A 12,773-nucleotide genomic window follows, 5' to 3' on the forward strand; every position below is an offset into this window, starting at 1 on the left:
GTGTCAGTTCAGGAGTCAAAGAGAGCCAGATAGTAGAGTGCCTCTTGCTATGAGTTAGTCCCCCTGTTCTCACACACTGGGACCAGTAGGATCTGAGGCCACACCTGGGTGTGTAAAGAGAGGGGAAGTGGTCAAATGTGGCCTCTTCTTGGAATCAACTGCAGATACCCTGTTATTAAAAGCCTCAGTTTGCTTATTCAGTTGCTGCCCCTATGGCTGTACCTCATGAGGGTTTATCCTCCAGGGTAACTGTTTACTCAAGTTGTTTCTTGTAAGTCTGTTGTTTCGCTCTGGTGGGCCCATCCCTGAGCTGAGGAGAGCTGGGTACAATGAGCTTATTCAGGGCAGCAAGTAAAATGCCCCGTGCTTCCCTTTTCTCTCTATAGCATCATTCTTTGCCTCTCTGTGCCTTGCTTTTGTCGTGCCTATGGCGTAGCATCAGCGTGGGTGTGGGGAGGGTATGAGTTGCCAGCGATGAACGTGTGGCCGAGGACACCTGCCTGATGACTTATGCACCAGAGCAGGCAGCACTGGGCAAGCTTCCCAGGAACTGCTTTGCCCCCGTGCCAGCTCTGACCTGCACCTTCTGTTCTGCCTGAGTCACTCTCACCAGCTAAAGCCGGTATCCCCTCATGGGCCCCTCTGGGCAGAGAGGAGGGACAGACCACTTGTGAGCCCTCACCCCTGGGAGGCAGCGTAGGAAGTAGTCAGGTGCAGATTCTGGAGACAGATTCTAATCCCAGCCCTACCACTTACCAACCGTGTGAGTGTATGGAAGATGCTTGACCTCCCTGTGTCATTCCCATCTGTAAAATGGACATAATAAATTTGTTTACCTCATAAGGTTATCACATGGATAAATAACATAATCCATAAACGGTGCCTAAAACAACATGTCTGCTATGTAATTCTAGCACTCCGTAAATGTAAGCAATACTTCCTTATTTGTTTACTTCCCAAATGTCATTTGTTAATCTGCTCATTGAAAAGTGGCGAGATACATATCAAGAAGTTAGTGGTTGTTATGTCTGGATGGTGGAGTTACAGGTGACTTTATTGTCTTATTTTTGCTTATTTGTATTTTCTAAACTTTCTGTCTTACTTTTTTAATAAGAGGAAACAAACTCCTGTCGAGGATCTGCAGGGTGAAGTGGACTAGAGATGAGTGGGTACAAAGTGAAGACAGGACCGCTGTCCTTAGGAGTTTAAAGTCTATGGAAGGAGACAAAACAGATAGGTTAATGATGTAAGAGGGATGGACAGTAATGCTCAGGGTGGGCTGGGGATGGAACCAGTCTCCCCTCAAGTGGCACCTGGCATTACAGAAATGCCATCGGGTTTTCCCCAGCAGTCTTTGTGTATGGTCTTCACTGACCTGGAAATAGGAAAGATGACACACATAGCCAGATAAAAGAGCCACTCCTTTAATCTATCCCAGCACCCCAGGGGGACAGGGATGGGATCACTGAGATTCCTTTCTAAGGTACCTATTTCTAGGAAAGAGCTTATGTTGAAGAAAAAGTTGAGACTCTATGTAACACCTCTTACAAATGACAGGTATGAGCCCAGGTTGCGAAGCAGCACGTCAAATGGAATGAAGAAGAAGTAATTTTGGGCTTCCCTGGTGGCGCAGTGGTTGAGAGTCCGCCTGCCGATGCAGGGGACACGGGTTCGTGCCCCGGTCTGGGAGGATCCCACATGCCGCGGAGCGGCTGGGCCCGTGAGCCATGGCTGCTGAGCCTGCGCGTCCGGAGCCTGTGCTCTGCAAGGGGAGAGGCCACAACAGTGAGAGGCCCGCCTACCGCAAAAAAAAAAAAAAAAAAAGAAGTAATTTCCTGTTTTTCTCCCTCTCCACAGCATTATTAGCATCATCATTATTCTGGCTGGAGCAATCGCACTTATCATCGGTTTTGGTATTTCAGGTATGTGATTTATTGCATTATCATTGATCCATTCACCCCTTGTCACTAAGTCCCTAATCATTCAGTGTGATAGAATGGCAAGAGCACAGATCTTGGACCAAGAAAACTTCAGAGTAGAGAACTGGTTCTTCTACTTATTGTCTGTGTTCTCGGCGCTTTATTCATTTAACTCCCTGGACCTCAGTTTCCTCATGTATGGTGTGGAGGAAATAATGTCTACATCACCAGGTAGTTGAGAGAATCAAATGGAATGTCTATCAGAGTGTTCTGTCTACCAGATAGTGCTGAAGATATCGCTCTGGGATCATAGGTAAAGTGCTGTGGCTGAGCCATTCTATCAATGGCTGGCCTGAGTAGATGATTCCTTTGCAGTGAAGCTTCAGCTGAAGTGTTAAAGAATATCAAGTCTTTGTACGCAGGGTTCTTAATGAGAAGCCTTATCCTGGTCATAACTGCCATTCCATGTAGGAAACAGATGCCATTGCAGCATGGATGGTGAGTTTCTGAATGCAGCTAACTGATGTCAACTGCAGGAATAGTCTTCTCTTCTGTGGACACCATGTCTCAGAAGCATCTATTATGGATGCCAGATTAATTAAGACATTGAATGAGTTAGACCAGCAGCTGTCCTCTCTGAAGCAAGTCATTTGCTTCATTTCCCTTAAAGTGCCTGACTCAGGACAACATGTTTATTTTAACTTAGTCTGTGGCCATAGCTGTTACTTCATAACTTTAGTTTTTATAGTTCCAGCTGTCTTTTCTCTGTGTCACTCTCCTCCAGTGTGTGTGCTGCCACTAAATAGTAATCACAAGGCCTAAATGAAGAAAACTCGTTGTAGATATGTTTGCCTAGAAAAGACATAAGCATCCTTCTCCATTTTCTTTTATCAACAAAAATGTATATTTTGTCTTTCATCCATTTTTCTATGGGGTTATCTTTTTCTTTTTGATATGTGGGAACTCTATATATTCTGGGTGCAATTTGGTTATGTGTATTGCAAAATATCCTCTACTCTGTGGCTTGCTTTTTCACCTTCGTAATGATGGCTTTCAATGAGCAAAGTTCCTAATTTTAACATAGTCCAATTTATCAATCTCTTCCTTTATACCAGGAGTTTTTTGTAACCAGTTTGTTTAAGAAGTCTGCCTATCCCAAGGTCATAAACATTTTCTTCTAGGTTATCTTGTAGAAGCTTTAAGGTTTAACCTCTCACATTTATATCTACAACTATCTAGAATAATTTTGTGCATGGGCAAAGATAGTGGCAAGACTGGTCAAAATACTATCCGTCCCCCACTTCTCACTAGTGCCATTTTTGTCATAAATCAAGTATCCAAATGCGTATGGATCTGTTTCTGAGCACACTTGCCTGTTTCATTCTAATATTCTTTTATAATTTGTTTTCTCTTTATTTCATCTCTTCCTATTCCTAATCTTGGGCGCACTCTCTCTCTCATATCTTTTTTTTTCTCTCATATCTTAAAACAGGTTTACAGGTGTTAATTAGCTTTATAGTAGTTTTGAAGGACCCAGGTTTTGGTTTTCTTTTTACTTTCTCTGATTTTCTTATTTAATTAATTTTGGCTTTTATCTTTATTAATGCCCCTCTTTCCGTTTTGTTTTGCTGTCTTTCCTTTCCTTTCTTAAAAATATTTATTTATGTATTTATTTAGGCTGTGCTGGGTCTTAGCTGCGGCACTCGGGATCCTTGTTGCGGCATGTTTAGCTGCGGCATGCAGGATCTTTAGTTGCAGTATGTGGACTTCTTAGTTGCAGCATGCATATGGGATCTAGTTCCCTGACCAGGGATCGAACCTGGGTCCCCTGCATTGGGAGCATGGAACCTTATCCACTGGACCACCAGTGAAGTCCCTTAATTTTTTTTTAAGTGATGATCCATTTAAATTCTTTTTTATTTAAAAAAAATTTGTACTGAAGTATAGTTGATTTACAATGTGGTACTAATTTCTGCTGTAAAGCAAAGTGACTCCGTTATACACATATATACATTCTTTTTTAAAAAATATTATTTTCCATTATGGTTTAAACCAGGAGACTGGACAGAGTTCCCTGTGCTGTACAGTAGGACCTAGTTGTTGCTGTCTTTTAATTCTTTTTCTAATATCTTAAAATAAACACTTCACAAAACAGTATGTCTAGAAAGCCAATAAACAGCCCTTAGTAGATACTGCCATTTAGTTTTCTAAAGTGATTTACCAAGTCCCTCTTCACAGGAAGTGTATGAGAGACCCAGTGTTCCACGTCCTCAACGACACTGGATCTTGTGGGACACTGTTGTGATTTGAACTTCTAAATATTTCCTGGTGACTGAGAGACTGGGTGCGTTTTCATATGAGAAGCATAATGCTGAGCAACAGAGCCAGACACAAGATAGTACATTCTGTATAAAAACCAGGCAAATGAACCTCTGCTATTAGAAGGCAGAATAATGATTATTATCCTGGGAAGAGTGAGAGAGCAGCCATTAGGAGGGGCCATGAGGGGACTTCTGGGGGATAGTAAAGTTCTAGTTCTCAGTGTGGGTGGTGGGTACATGGGGAGAAGTTGTGATAATTCTTCAAACTGCACAACTATGTGTACATTTTATGTATGTATGTTATACTTCTGTATCTTCCATAATATATATTATATATATAGAAATAAAATATTGACTAGCAAAGCAAATATTTTGGACTTTTAAAGATATCAATACATACATTTTGGTACCTTCCTCACTAATCCTTAACTCCTCTTCTTTAGTTATAACTTCAGCTTCCCTGTGACAGTCATCATTTTGCTACTTATACCTTTTCCTGTGGCATAGCTACAGCGACCTCAGGTACTGAGCTCAGTTCCTTGAATACAGAGGGTACTCCTTAAGTGCTTTTTTTTTTTTGCAGTATGCAGGCCTCTCACTGTTGTGGCCTCTCCCGTTGCGGAGCACAGGCTCCGGACGGGCAGGCTCAGCGGCCATGGCTCACGGGCCTAGCCACTCCGCGGCATGTGGGATCTTCCTGGACCGGGGCATGAACCTGTGTCCCCCACATCAGCAGGCGGACTCTCAACCACTGTGCCACCAGGGAAGCCCCTTCAGTGCTTTTTGAATAGACAAGTGGACGGAGGCATGGAGGGGTGAATACATAGATAAAAGTTACAGTTCACTCAGTTCAGCAGTGTACCACCAATAATATTAAAACCCTACCACCAATGAAAGGTTTTCTGCCTTCTTTCTATTTCATAAGGTAAAAGCTGGTTATTTTGGATTAAGTGGGCTGTTTATTACTTTAACACTGTTTAGTTGGACTTTTCTAAATTGCCTCTATTAAAAGGACCATAACCCTTACCCGAGAGCATTATATTATCACACTTTAAGCAAATTAGATAAAATGTTAGCTGGATTAATACACAAGACAGTGAAATTAAGCAAATAGCATTAGGTAGATGATGATGATGGCGATGGTGATATCTTTTGAATCCTTTATGTGTTCACCTCACTGTGCTAAATAAGTTTATCTTATTATTATGCATATATTATCTGATTTACCACTCACAACAAATAGGAGATAAATATTATGTCCTGATTAGGAAATTGCCTCAAGTTGCACACAGCAAGCAAGCAGGCACAGTTGTGTTTCAAGCCCTGGAAATTTGCTTCCAGAACCCACGCTCCTTCCCATCACTCCACACCAGTGACAACGTTCATGCAGAGCTGTGGCAGAGAAGGGTGTTTTCTGGTATGACTTGCAGGCAATATTTCTGAGACCACAGATTTTAAAGATGTAAAGATATTCCTAAACACAGAAAAGAATCCATTTCTTTGTAACTCTCCTGAAGCTGTGTATGTCACCTTCTCATAGCTATTCCACTCCTTACAAGCTCTAAATATGGACCCCATAAAACATAAAATGCGGGCTTCCCTGGTGGCGCCGTGGTTGAGAGTCCGCCTGCCGATGCAGGGGTCACGGGTTCATGCCCCGGTCCGGGAGGATCCCACATGCCGTGGGGCGGCTGGGCCCGTGAGCCACGGCCGCTGAGCCTGCACATCTGGAGCCTGTGCTCCACAATGGGAGAGGCCACAACAGTGAGAGGTCAGCGTACCGCAAAAAAACAAAACAAAACAAAAACCATAAAATGCATTTGAGGTGGGTTGTTTGGAAGAGAGGCTGAGCAACTCCCATTAGGCTGGTTTTAGGGCAGCCTTCGTGGATGACCCTTTGAGAAGGAGAGAGATGCAGTGGAAAGGTCCCTGACTATAACTTGATAGTCCCTGTGCTATCACTCACCCACTGGGTGACTCTGAACAGCTCTGTATAGTAGAAACATTTAGGGATCAGAGTTGTTGTAATCTCAGGTCTAACATTAACCTGTGTGTCCCTTGGGATATAACTTAACTTTCCAGAACTTCACTGGTAAAATAAAGTCGTTGTGGGAATTACATGAGAAAGTGTTTATAAAGTGCCAGACACATATGTGTGTAATAAATGGCTGCTATTATTGTTTTCATTGATACCATCAGTGCCATTAATAATAATTTGCTATTATTAATGCATTCACATAGCACCTCCTAAAACTTGTACTATTTCCTGGCCACGCCCGGAAGCTCCTCTGAAGTTAGGGAAGCCAGGGCAGGAAGCCACAGGACACTACCTCCTAATTATGCTCCATCTTTGGTCACTGGATAAAACAATCAGGCATGTGCTTATGGCACCAAAACAGGAGCACTGAAGTTCTTTGAAAAGAAATTGATACATATTTTGTCATTGTAGTCATCTGAGAAAATAGACAGATGTTGGCCTTTCTTACACTTGTTTTTTTATGGTTTTTAATTATTTTTTATTTTTACATGAGGTGGGGATACTGTTTTAGTGGATAGGCTCTCTATAGATCTCAGTCTGGCCCTGGATATCAGCAAAATGTGGTAGAAAGAGTATAGGCTTAGGACAAACTCAGACAAGACTGAGTTTGATACTGGCTCCACTACTTGCTAGATACGGGGCTTTAGGCAAGCCATTTAATCCCCCAGAGCCTCTTTATCCTATTCGTAAAATGGGTAGAACGGTAATTCCTACCTCTCAAGGTTGTTATCTGACTTAAAATGAGTCACTATAAGCATTTAGTTAAGTGTTTATTTCCTCCCAGTGCTCTGATCTGCAATCTTTCCAAACGATTCTAATTAATAATGGTTATCCATATCATTGATTTAAGGTTTAACATGCAGCAAGTCAGGTGCTATGGTAAACTCTTTACCTGTATTGTATCACTTAGTCCTTTCAGGGGCCCTCTGAGGAAGCTACTATTATTAGCATCCCCATTTTACAGATTAAAAGAATTATGGAATAGAGAAGTTAGAAAACTTGCCCAAGGTCCCATATCCAGTGAGTGGCAGAGCTGGGACTTGAACACAGACAGCCTGATACCTGTTCTCAAACGCCAATGCTCTGCTGCTGCTTCCCTACATCATTCCTTTATCTAGCCTGGCCCAGCATCCTTTCTGCTGGCTTCTCACAAGAGCAACTGTTATCCCCAACCCTGCCCTCTTCTCTGGCAAGAGTGGCGCACACAGGTGCCACCACAGGTTCCACTGGTGCAGGCTTAAGCCTATGTGTTTCCACCTTTAAACCATGTGCTATGGTGCCCATCTGGACAGCTGGGTTACAGCAGAAGCTGAGGATGCTCTCTGTGCTACTGAAATCTACAGAACTTGTCTTACTGAGTCATTTCAAAGGAAAGTTCATTTCCCAGGTTTCATCCAGTGGTGTTGGGCAACCCAGAATCGTAATTTCTATAAAGAATCCTTGCCTGTGTTACCTATAACCCCACTTCCCAAGAGGTTCCTGCTCCTACTGCAAGAGGGCAATTGAATAGTGCCCACTCGTGTGAAAACAAACTGGTTCCAATTTCAGCTTGCTCCCGCCCTTTGACAGCTCCGCTTTTCCCATGCAGACCAGAGCTGTGATAGTAATTAGCCCTCATGAGCTAGAGAATTCATTTTCAGTAAGTGGCTGGGACTTCTAACTTTAAAGAGCTTTGATGGAATCTTAGAGACCAATGGAATTCTTGAAACCCGTGCCTGTTTAACAAAATTCTATATCAGTAGATAGCTGCCTCTAACCATCTCTTAAAGCCCTTTTACCCTCAACAAACCACACAAGAGTCCCTGATGGTTAAGAGGTCTGGAGAGTCATATTAGGTCAGACTGTGGTTCCTAGAACATAGCTCCTTTTTTTTTTTATTAGTTTCTGCTTTATAACAAAGTGAATCAGTCATACATATACATCTGTTCCCATATCCCTTCCCTCTTGCGTCTCCCTCCCTCCCACCCTCCCTATCCCACCCCTCCAGGCGGTCACAAAGCACCGAGCTGATCTCCCTGTGCTCTGCGGCTGCTTCCCACTATCTATCTACCTTACGTTTGGTAGTGTATATATGTCCATGCCTCTCTCTCGCTTTGTCACAGCTTACCCTTCCCCCTCCCCATATCCTCAAGTCCATTCTCAAGTAGGTCTGTGTCTTTATTCCTGTTTTACCCCTAGGTTCTTCATGACATTTTTTCCCCTTAAATTCCATATATATGTGTTAGCATATGGTATTTGTCTTTCTCTTTCTGACTTACTTCACTCTGTATGACAGACTCTAGGTCCATCCACCTCATTACAAATAGCTCAATTTTGTTTCTTTTTATGGCTGAGTAATATTCCATTGTATATATGTGCCACATCTTCTTTGTCCATTCATCCGATGACGGACACTTAGGTTGTTTCCATCTCCGGGCTATTGTGAATAGAGCTGCAATGAACATTTTGGTACATGTCTCTTTTGGAATTATGGTTTTCTCAGGGTATATGCCTAGTAGTGGGATTGCTGGGTCATATGGTAGTTCTATCTGTAGTTTTTTAAGGAACCTCCATACTGTTCTCCATAGAGGCTGTACCAATTCACATTCCCACCAGCAGTGCAAGAGTAGAACATAGCTCCTTGAGCCAATATTTGTTTGCAAAATTGAAAACAGATTTCTTTTTGAGAGAAGCCATATTTATATACTGTTGCTTGCAAAGTAAATCTCATTTTATCACTTGTAACCACCATTTATTCACCTAACAAATAAGTATTTATTGATTGGTTTCTGGGTGCAAAGCAATGGCCAGGTCCTCATGGTTTCTTAAATTCTCACTGGCTTTTATTCCTCCTCCTGATTTGCTACAAGGAGGGGGGATTTAATCAACATTACATGCATTCCATCTGCCACATCTTTAATGCAACCTTAAATGAGCTAGAGCCTGCGGTGGGTCCCTGGGGCACTCCACAGCTGCCTATTTTTAATCATTAAGTTTTCTAAGAGATATTTCAACAAATTCTCCACCTGTGGGCTCAAGGCCAACACATTAAAATTAATTCAGTAACATAATTACTCAACTAAGATATGTCATTACCATTTCATTCTCTCCATAAACTGTGCTAATCATGTATTTTTTCTAAAAAGTAATTTTTCAATTCAACTTTAATGGAGCTTTATAAACCACAATCAAATTTACCCTTGCTCTAACATAGTTACGCTTGCTCTATGATTTTATTGAGAATCATGGTGTATTTTCATTGCTTTCTTTTTCACTGACTCACATTTCCCCAAAATTTAGATGGGATAATCTAGCCAAATGTTCCTTACTCCTACAATCATTTTGGATAGAATCATTATCTCGAACAGTGCTTTGATTTCTACTGATTTTCATTCTTTCATTCATTCATTTATTCATTCACTCAACAAATATTATTTTTCTCTGTAGAAACACAGCACTAGGCACTTGTCTTAGTTTGCTCAGGCTGCCATAACAAAATACCATACACTGGGTAGCTTAAACAATAGAAATTTATTTTCTCACAATTCTAGCAGTTGAGAAGTCCCACTGCCACCCCCCCCCAACCCAGGCTCCAGATGGCCCCATCTCTAAGGGGCCATTCCATTGTTCATTGAACATTCCATGTTCATTCCATTAGAGGCCCTCCAGCCTGTTGCAATAGAGGCCCTTGGCCTGCTGAAGCATAGAGCTGAATAGCTCCATGGTCTGGTTCTGTAAGATCTACGAAGTCTGACAGCTTTCTTTCATTTTGTCTCATTTTTCTATTCCCTTTAGTTTTTCTGTACCAAGCTGGCAGTATATAATCCTATCTCTATTCCTGGCTTCTGTTGAGGTGGCTGTTAAAATCCTCATGAGTCATACCTATGATCTCCTTATTAAATGGTTGTTCACCCACACCCTGAGTGCTATCTTCAGAACAGTCTTCTCATTTTTTGCAATATGGATAGGCTGAGAACTTTCCAAATCTTCAAGTTATGGTTCCTTTTTGCTTAACAATTCCTTCTCCAATTCATCTCTCTCCTTTCTCATATTTTAGTAGAAGCAGTCAGGAGCAACCAAGCCCCTCTTTCAACACTTTGCTTAGAAATCTCCTTAGCTAAATATCCAATTTTATCACTTACAAGTTTTACCTTCCACAAAACACTAGAACACAATCCAGCCAAGTTCTTATGCCATTTTCTAACAAGGACTGTTTCCTTCCTGTTTCCAATAACATGTTCCTTGTTTCCCATCTGAGATCTCACCAGAATCACCCTTAACATCCACATTTCTAGCACGCACCTCAAAACTCTTCCAGCCTCTACCCATTACCCAGTTCCAAAACTTCCTCCACATGCTTAGGTACTTATTACAGCAGTACCCCACTTCTTGGTACCAGAATTTATATGTCAGGTTCTCCAGAGAAACAGAATCAATAGGATGGAGGTATATGGAGAAAGGGAATGAGAGGCAGAGAGAGAGGGAGATTTAGAAAGAATTGAATCACATGATTATGGACTCTGAGAAGTCCTAAGATCTGCTGGCAGCAAGCTGGAGACCCAGACAGTTTAGTTCCAGTCTAAGTCCAAAGGCTTGAGAACCAGGAGAGCCAATGGAGTAGTGCCCCAAAGCTGGCAGACTCAAGATCCAAAGAGAGACAATGTTTCAGTTCAAGTCTGAAGGCAGGGAGAGACTTGTGTCCCAGCTCAAAGGCAGCACGAGTTCCCTCTTGCTCAGCCTTTTTGTTCTATTTAGGTCTTTAATTGATTGGATGAGCCCCCCCCCGCACATTAAGGAGGGTGATCTGCTTTAGTGATTCAAATATTAATCTCCTTCAGAGACACACCCAGAACGTCTGACCAAATATCTGGGCACTCTGGGGCCCAGTCAAGCTGACACATAAAATTAACCATCAAAGCGTTATAGGACTTACAAATATGATTAAGACATTTTTTTCCCTTGAAAAGCTTACAAATTAGTGCCAGAGACAGACTAGAGACAAGGTAGAGGGAGACAGATGCTATAATAAAGGCAAAGAAACGTGTTGAGGAAGAGGAAAGAGACAATCTTTTAATTTTGGTTTGGCATATCAAAAGGGGGTTTCATGCGAGTCCTGCCATCTGAACAGCCTTGAATATAAGTAGAATTTGGATAACTGGTGATAAAGGAGAGGAGGGAACTATAAATTGTAGGTGCACAATGCACAGTGTGTGAAGATGCATAGTATAATTATAACCAGTACTAGCCTGCAATGTCTTGGATATCAATCTGTCAAGTAAAAACAATTAAAAAGCAAATTAAATCTTTAAAGCAGTGTTCAATAAAATGCCAAGGCAGGGAATGGGGTGTGTTGCATTCATATTACACAGCTAAACTTCATACTACCTTCTTTCATACTTTTTCTCCCAAATCTCCCACACGAATGGCCATGCATGGCAGCTACTCCAAAGCCTCTCTTCTCCTATACTCTAAAACCTCCAAAACATCCTCCCAACCCAGCCTATGCACAGGTTTTTGTTTCCTCTGCTTCATTTTTACGGGTACTTTTTCTTCCATCAGTAACTCTCTCTTCTTTATAATATAAATTCATCTAGCTTGCTTCTCCAGTTCTGTCCCTAATCCATTACCTTCATCTACTTTATAAAAGCATAGGAGCTAATAAGACAATTCCAACCCCTTAAGGGCTGGAAGACGCAAGATGCCAAAGATATCCCCTATGTTCATAATGTTTACCTCTTACATTTGAAAAATAGTAAATGAGCTTTGCTTATGTATTTTTTCATTGAAAGCAGCAAATCAATAAATCACTTGATATGCAAAGACTACAATATAGACTTTGAAAGGATGTAGTGGTAAGTCTGGCTGGAAAGGGCTAATATCTATGGGCATTTCCTATGTGGCATGCAATATTTAACTTTGAAGGCCATGCTGTTAGTCTGAAGTTTATTCCACAGCCCTTGGGAGCAATGGAAGATTAGCGATTAGGAAACTGACATGTTTGGATTGTACTTTAAGGTCTACCTGTAAGATTAATGCATGTAAAATGGGTTAGATGGAGGCAAAGATGAGAGGCAGGAATATAAATAAGGAAGCTGAGAAGTCCAGTTGAGAAGTGCTCAGCATCCATCATGTTGGACTTTCTTGGCTATAAGAAAGAGAGGTTTGTGCAGACCATTATAAATATAAGGTGTTTGTTTAAAGGACACCCAGGCAGTGGGACAGGAACTAGACTGGAAAACCCTCAGGATCTAAGGCAGCTCTGGTGATGAGGGAACTCTCTTCACCTTTTCCTCTCATGGTCTCTCCCCACACTTCCTTGGGTCTGTTCCACTCTCTTCTTGGACTCAAAGACCCATCCTCTCCTTACCGTCACATCCAAACCACAGAAGGAGGCTCTCAAGAATATTCAGTTAATTAAAGCACCCCTGTAGTTATCCCCAGTCAGCAGCCTCCAGTACAGAGAGAAGAGCTGGTCAATCCTTTACAGACTGAGTGGGCTGTCAGCTGGGCAAGTGG

The 12,773-nt window shown here is 41.9% G+C and overlaps 1 protein-coding gene and 1 long non-coding RNA gene across 2 annotated transcripts in view; one reads left to right on the forward strand and one right to left on the reverse strand.

Annotated features, from left to right (window-relative positions):
* LOC308613286 overlaps positions 1-2,028 on the forward strand; it is a 50,804-nt gene extending 48,776 nt beyond the window's left edge. Inside the window, exon 3 of the long non-coding RNA XR_014015232.1 lies at positions 1,858-2,028. This is a non-coding gene — a long non-coding RNA (uncharacterized lncRNA). The remainder of the gene's footprint in view (positions 1-1,857) is intronic.
* Positions 1-12,773, reverse strand: part of LOC308613285 (uncharacterized protein) — a 92,570-nt gene that overhangs the window by 39,177 nt on the left and 40,620 nt on the right. The window lies entirely within an intron of this gene.

This window comes from Mesoplodon bidens (genome assembly GCF_964165515.1).
Source record: "Mesoplodon bidens genome assembly, chromosome: 2".
NCBI lineage: Eukaryota > Metazoa > Chordata > Mammalia > Artiodactyla > Ziphiidae > Mesoplodon > Mesoplodon bidens.